Raw genomic sequence first — 6000 nt, 5'->3', positions numbered from 1 at the left:
GTTGTCTTATGAAGAAAGATTGAACAGGTTGGGTCTATACTCATTGGAGTTTAGAAGAATGAGAGGAAATCTTATTGAAACATACAAGATTCTGAGGGGACTCGATAGGGTAGGTGCTGAGAGGATGTTACCCCTCATGGGGGAATCTAAAACTAGGGGGCATAGTCTCAGAATAAGGGGTCGCCCGTTTAAGACAGAAATGAGGAGGAATTTCTTCTCCCAGAGGGTCGTGAATCTTTGGAATTCTTTACCCCAAAAAGCTGTGGAGGCTGAGTCATTGAATACATTCAAGGCTGAGTTAGACAAATTTTTGATCAGCAAGAGAGTCAAAAGATATGGGGAAAAGGCGGGAAAGTGGAGTTGAGTTAAAATCAGATCAGCCATGATCTCATTAAATGGCAGAGCAGGTTCGAGGAGCCAAATGGCCTACTCCTACTCCTATCTCTTATGGTCTTATTATTATGGTCTCCTCCATGGGAGTTAGGACGTGTAGGAGCGCTTGTCCTCCTCCAATTCTTTCTTGCTGCCTACTATTATGCGCCACCTTCTCGTGCAAGAAAGGGAAATATGTCAGTGAGTGTTTTGCAAGATGTTTGGGTGATGTGGCTGTCATGGTTGAATAGCTGCCAGTGTACGTGACCTGTGAGTTGTGGGTGTGCGGCTTGCAACACTGGCAATGTGTGAGGGTGAGATGAAGCATCTGATTTGAAGGGTTGAGTACTAATTGAAAGAGATTGTTGGTTAGTGAGTGATGAGGGGTGTAGTGCATTGAGCAGTGGATGAGGCTGGTGGTGCAGTTGGTCGGATATGCCACTTGAAACTTGAACTTACTCACCTTGACTACTCGTGCCAAATCATTGAACTTCTTCCTGCACTGCATCCATGTTCTTGGCCCTATGCTCCTGGCAGTGACCTAGTCCGCTATTTCCTCCCACTGCCTCTTGAGCATATGTCTGGAGGGCCTCTAGCGCCCCACCCCCCAGCAGATCTAGGATGCACCTCCTTCTGTCCAGCTCTTGCGCCAAGGCCTCTAGTACATCATCAGAGAATCTCGGTGCATGCTCTCTCGCAGAAGCAGCCATTCGTCCAAGTATCACAGCCCAGGAATCACTTCTCATATGACTCCCACCATTTCCTGCAGCCACAGTGCACCTCCCCTGTTAAGAGGTGCAGGCTGCCTTTAAGTAGTGCTACCCGCTCCTGATATTGGGGGCCCACTGCTGATGCGTGCAGCCAATCAGCAGCACAGGTAGCGCTGGCCGCACGCAGCAATTATTGAAAACGTCAGGCAGCACGAATATTACGTACTGCCTGCACTGCAACCAACCGCACCGCGATCCCAGTGACCACTTTGAGGGGTTATGCAATATAAACCCCCACCCAGTTTCTCCTCATAACTAAAGCCTCTCATCACTGGTATAATTTAGTGAAGATCTTTAGCACTCTCTCCTACACCGTGACATCCTTACTAGGCTCAATCTTGAGAAAGTTGGTGAATTCAAAGTAATTGACTTCATCAAATTCCTCTTTCCGGTTTAATGAAGGCATTAAATGTTAAAATAGGAGAGAAGGAAATTTGATTTTGAGCTTAAGTATTCATAAAATAATATTGCTGGCATTCAGCTCCAGGTTATAATCTCATCTTTCAAACAAAGAAAGAGCCTGCATTTATATCGAACCTTTCACAACCTCATGACATTTGAGGTTAATTAGAAGTCTCAATTTGGACCCTGCTCTCTGTCCAAAAATTCCAGTTCCTTTTTTGCCATTATATTTTTTTCATAAGCTCTTTTTAAAACAAACTTTATTTTTAAAAGTTTAAAAATTAGTTTCTAAAGAGCACATTTTTAATGCTTGGCCTTGAAATTGCCCTGTTGGATAATTTAGTAGTTGAACGTATTCATTTGAAATTCCTTTCTCTGCCATTTAACATTTTACTCACTTTATTTTAAACAGGTTTACTCCTCCGCTAAAATAGCAGCCAGAGGGATTTTAGACAAACATGTTAATTATTATCCTGCAATGTAATTTCGAGGCCCTTGCAGTAATCCCCAGATTATCAAGGCATTTGAATCCAATCCACCATTAGAAGATTTTAAAAAGAACCAACATGAAATTAATTCTTTGTTATTTTTGTTAAATGATCTATTGCCTTCAGTTCTAAAGAAACTCCCTGGGGTCGGAGAGCAGGTGAGAAAGTGTGGGGAGAGCAGGAATAGCATGCCGGAGAGGCCAAGAGCCTCAGGAGAGTGACCAGAACAGTGGCGGGAAGCTGAGGGAGAGGTGTGAGACAGCTGAAAAAAGTGGTTGAACTGCAGGAGAGCCAGACTGCGACATTACTGATTCTGAAAGAATGATGGACAAGCAAGTGTCTTCTATTCTGCCTCTCTACTCTTATGCTGACAAGATTCCTTGGGCAGGAGCTTGTGGCTTTTATGGGATAGTGTCATAGGCCCCTTTGTCCTTTATGTGGAGGTATTATAGGATATTGTCATACATCCCTTACCTTGAATACAAGTTTGAGGGCGAGGAAACACAGAGATATCTGGATAATCTTTATTTATCAAATAAATGAGATAACACAACCCCTTACATGCAGTGCTCGAGAGACTGGTACCGATAGTGAAGGACTCATCAGGAATACTGCAAGGATGTCATCTTGACTGTTCACGCTTGCCTCAGCAAGACTAGGTTAAAGTCCCTCAGGAGTTCCGATTTGTTGTATTTTTATAGGATTAATCACATCCTCCTAACGCGATGCCGTTATGTCAGCACGTCCTCCCTACATCTGGTTAATCTCCCTTTAACCTGTCCGTGCACCACCACCTGTTCCTTGTTCATTGTACTCACCCACGGTTTCTCATTAGTATCAGTTATGGCCTTCCTTTCTTGCCTCCTTCCAGTATATCCACAACTGACACTATTCCTACCTGGCTACTCCCTTACATTCTCCTAACTATCTGGCTATAATTCTTACCTCTTTCCATATACTGTTAGTGAGGTAATGTCTGCCATACTCCAGGCTTGACCTTATGCTTTTGCAACTGCTGCAGATTTAGTCTTTAATGTGTGTATGTTTGCTGGCCCTTCTATAATATTTTTTGGAAGCACTTTCTGAGAGGCAATGTTGTCTCCAAACACCTCCTGCTCTTCCTCCCCAAATTAAAATTCCCAACATCGTCTGGTTTTGTAAGCCCCAATTTAAACTCCTGCGCCCTATGAGAATGGGGTCCGCTAGGGGTTAAAATATCAGCTGAGTGACAACTGCCTTGTCCATACCGTATTTGCGCCTCGCACCATTTTAACAGGCGCGTTTTGGGCAGTGTGTGAGGACCTCGTCCCAGGCAGGCGACTCCCTCATTGAATTGCAAAAGTTTAGGTCTGATGTCCTTCAGACCCTGACACCATTTTAATTAGTTTCCAGCGAGGTCTGCACCTGGGTGCTGGCCTTTCCAGGGAAACCTGGTGCCAAGGAGTAGCAGGCCCAGAAGAGGGCCAAGAAGGTGACTTTCTTTTTCTCTCAGGTTCCCTTGTGGGCTGGGAGGAGCAGCGAGAACACCTTAAAAGAACAGCATTGACTGTGAAGCGTTTTGCGATGTCCTGAGGCTGCGAAAGGGGCTGTATATGAGTGCATCAGTGTGAAAAATTAGTAAGAAGCACAAACTTCAAAAGGTCCTTGGTGCTAGGACCCCCCTCTTCCTTTTAAGAGGGCTGTTTTCTCTTTCAGTTGATAGTTGCCACCATGTGTGTTGTGTCATGGCTCACCCATATCATCACTGCAACCTTAAACTGCCTGTGGTACGCTCAAATGAAAACATGGGAAAATAAATATTCTAATGGGTAAGAACACAGCCTTGCTGTGCTGGCACAGACTGAGAATCTATCAAACCTGCCTTACTTCAGTCTCTGCCAAGATCTACTGCCTGGTCTCAGTGAAACTGAAAAAACCACATGGGTCAAAGAAAACAATTCTGGGATGTTTCGCGGGAGGCAAAGTGCTGCTGCCAAACTGACAGGACACAGGCGGACGTGCACATGAAATGTTCACAAGGAATTATTTATGGAGAATTGCTCAATCATCATGTCAAAATGGTGAAATATTTAATGGTAACAAAACCAAGATGCCTCTGATGCTCCTTCGAGGTGCTGCATTGAACATTTTATCACATCATGTTTCTTTTTAAATGGCGGCCTTTTTGTCCCTACTTTCTCACAGACTTCACCTGAGTAAAGATTCAGTGTTTGTTAGAAAGACTTGCATTTATATAGTGCCTTTCATGATCTCAGGACGTCTGGGTGGGAGGAGGAGAGATGGACTAGATCATGTACCTCACCGCCATGAACCACTTGAAACCATTCAGGTCATTCAGTGTTTTACATGGTTTGCTATTTTTATGGTCTGGTTTGGCCACAGAAAGAAAGACTTGCATTTACATAGCGCCTTTCATAACCTCAGGACGTCCCAAAGCGCTTTACAGAAAATGAAGTACTTTTTGAGGTGTCGTCACTGTTATAATGTAGGAAACGTGGCAGCTAATTTGTGCACAGCAGGGTCCCACAAACAGCAATGAGATAATGACCTGATAATCTGTTTTATGTGATGTTGGTTGAGGGATAAATATTGGCCAGAGCACTGGGGAGAACTCCCCTGCTCTTCTTTGAAATAGGGCCATGGGATCTTTTACGTTCACCTGAGAGGATAGACGGGGCCTTGGTTCAAAGTTTCATCCGAAAGATGGTACCTCTGACAATGCAGCAGTCCCTCGGTACTGAGTAAATAGTTACACATCTTCAATGTTGCTCTGCGGTCGATTTGATGAAGTAATGGGCCCCACTTCCAATAGGATCAGGTGCTGCCTGCATCATTCAGACGCATCTAGGGGGTAATTGTCAACTTCACTGCTTGGAGAGTAATGTGGTGGAGTAAATTGTCCACCTGACTTTCATCCCAGAGGGCAAAAGTGCAAATGACCCCCGTTAGTGATTGGGGTGTTGGAGGAGGGACCTTATGCCAATACTCCTGCCTCTTCCGATTTATGCATGGGGGGGTGGGGTGGACGCAAGAAACGGCCAACCCCCCCCACCCCCCCCCCCCCCCCCCCAAACTTGTGGCAGATTTGGACAATTTGAAAAAAAAGGGGCAGAGATCTGGCAGAACCAGGTCCCACCTCATCCATATTGCACAGTAGCTGCGTCACCTTCGGCCCAGGAATCTCCGGCCATGTGTTTTCTTTACTGTCTCCAGAGATGCATCAGTTAGTTCTATGTATTATTACAACAGTGGATTATTTCCGTGGGTTGACTCTAAATCTGTATTTCCAGAACCATATTTAATCTGAATCAATGGGCTCGATCGTCAATGGAAATGAAAATCAGGGGAGATGTACAACGGGCGGGCGAATCGATATCACCCGTTTTACATTTGCCCAAAGTCAAAATTACCCCAATGTTTTTGAAATGATGCCCCATTTTTTTAATATAGAATGTGTGCAAATAGTTGATAAAAGTTGCAGATATCCAAACATTTAGAAAGATAAGCGGACATTTGAGTCATACGTGAATGCTCTCGCTCATTCAGAGCAGGAGTCACTCGTTTTTAATGCTTAAAACCATAACCTATTCTGATGTATCTCACTCTTGAAAATAAGCATACCCCTGTGTGTTTAAATGGGTCTGTGACCTGTCTCTCTTTTGATCTTAAATCTCCCTCTTAATACCTACCCAATGTTGGCACCCTGGCATGGGAGAGGCCTTGCAATAGTTCACCTGTTCATGCTGCTAGGCAGGGATGGTTAATGGGAGGAAATATGAAAAGGGAGTCTCGTCTCCCTCCCCCAATTGAAAAGTCCCAATTACTTCTATTCAGTATGCAATAATGAGGTCATTTCCTGTATCGAGGACAGTGCTTCTATTCACAAGTACCTAAATTCACCGTTATAACTGTTTCCGTGACAATTGTCTCTCCTCATGTGAGATTTCGATTGGTGTCAATGTCTCACT

This window comes from Heptranchias perlo, chromosome 27 (genome assembly GCF_035084215.1).
Source record: "Heptranchias perlo isolate sHepPer1 chromosome 27, sHepPer1.hap1, whole genome shotgun sequence".
In the NCBI taxonomy this organism is placed as follows: Eukaryota; Metazoa; Chordata; class Chondrichthyes; order Hexanchiformes; family Hexanchidae; genus Heptranchias; species Heptranchias perlo.
Note: the sequence above shows the minus strand (reverse complement) of the source record.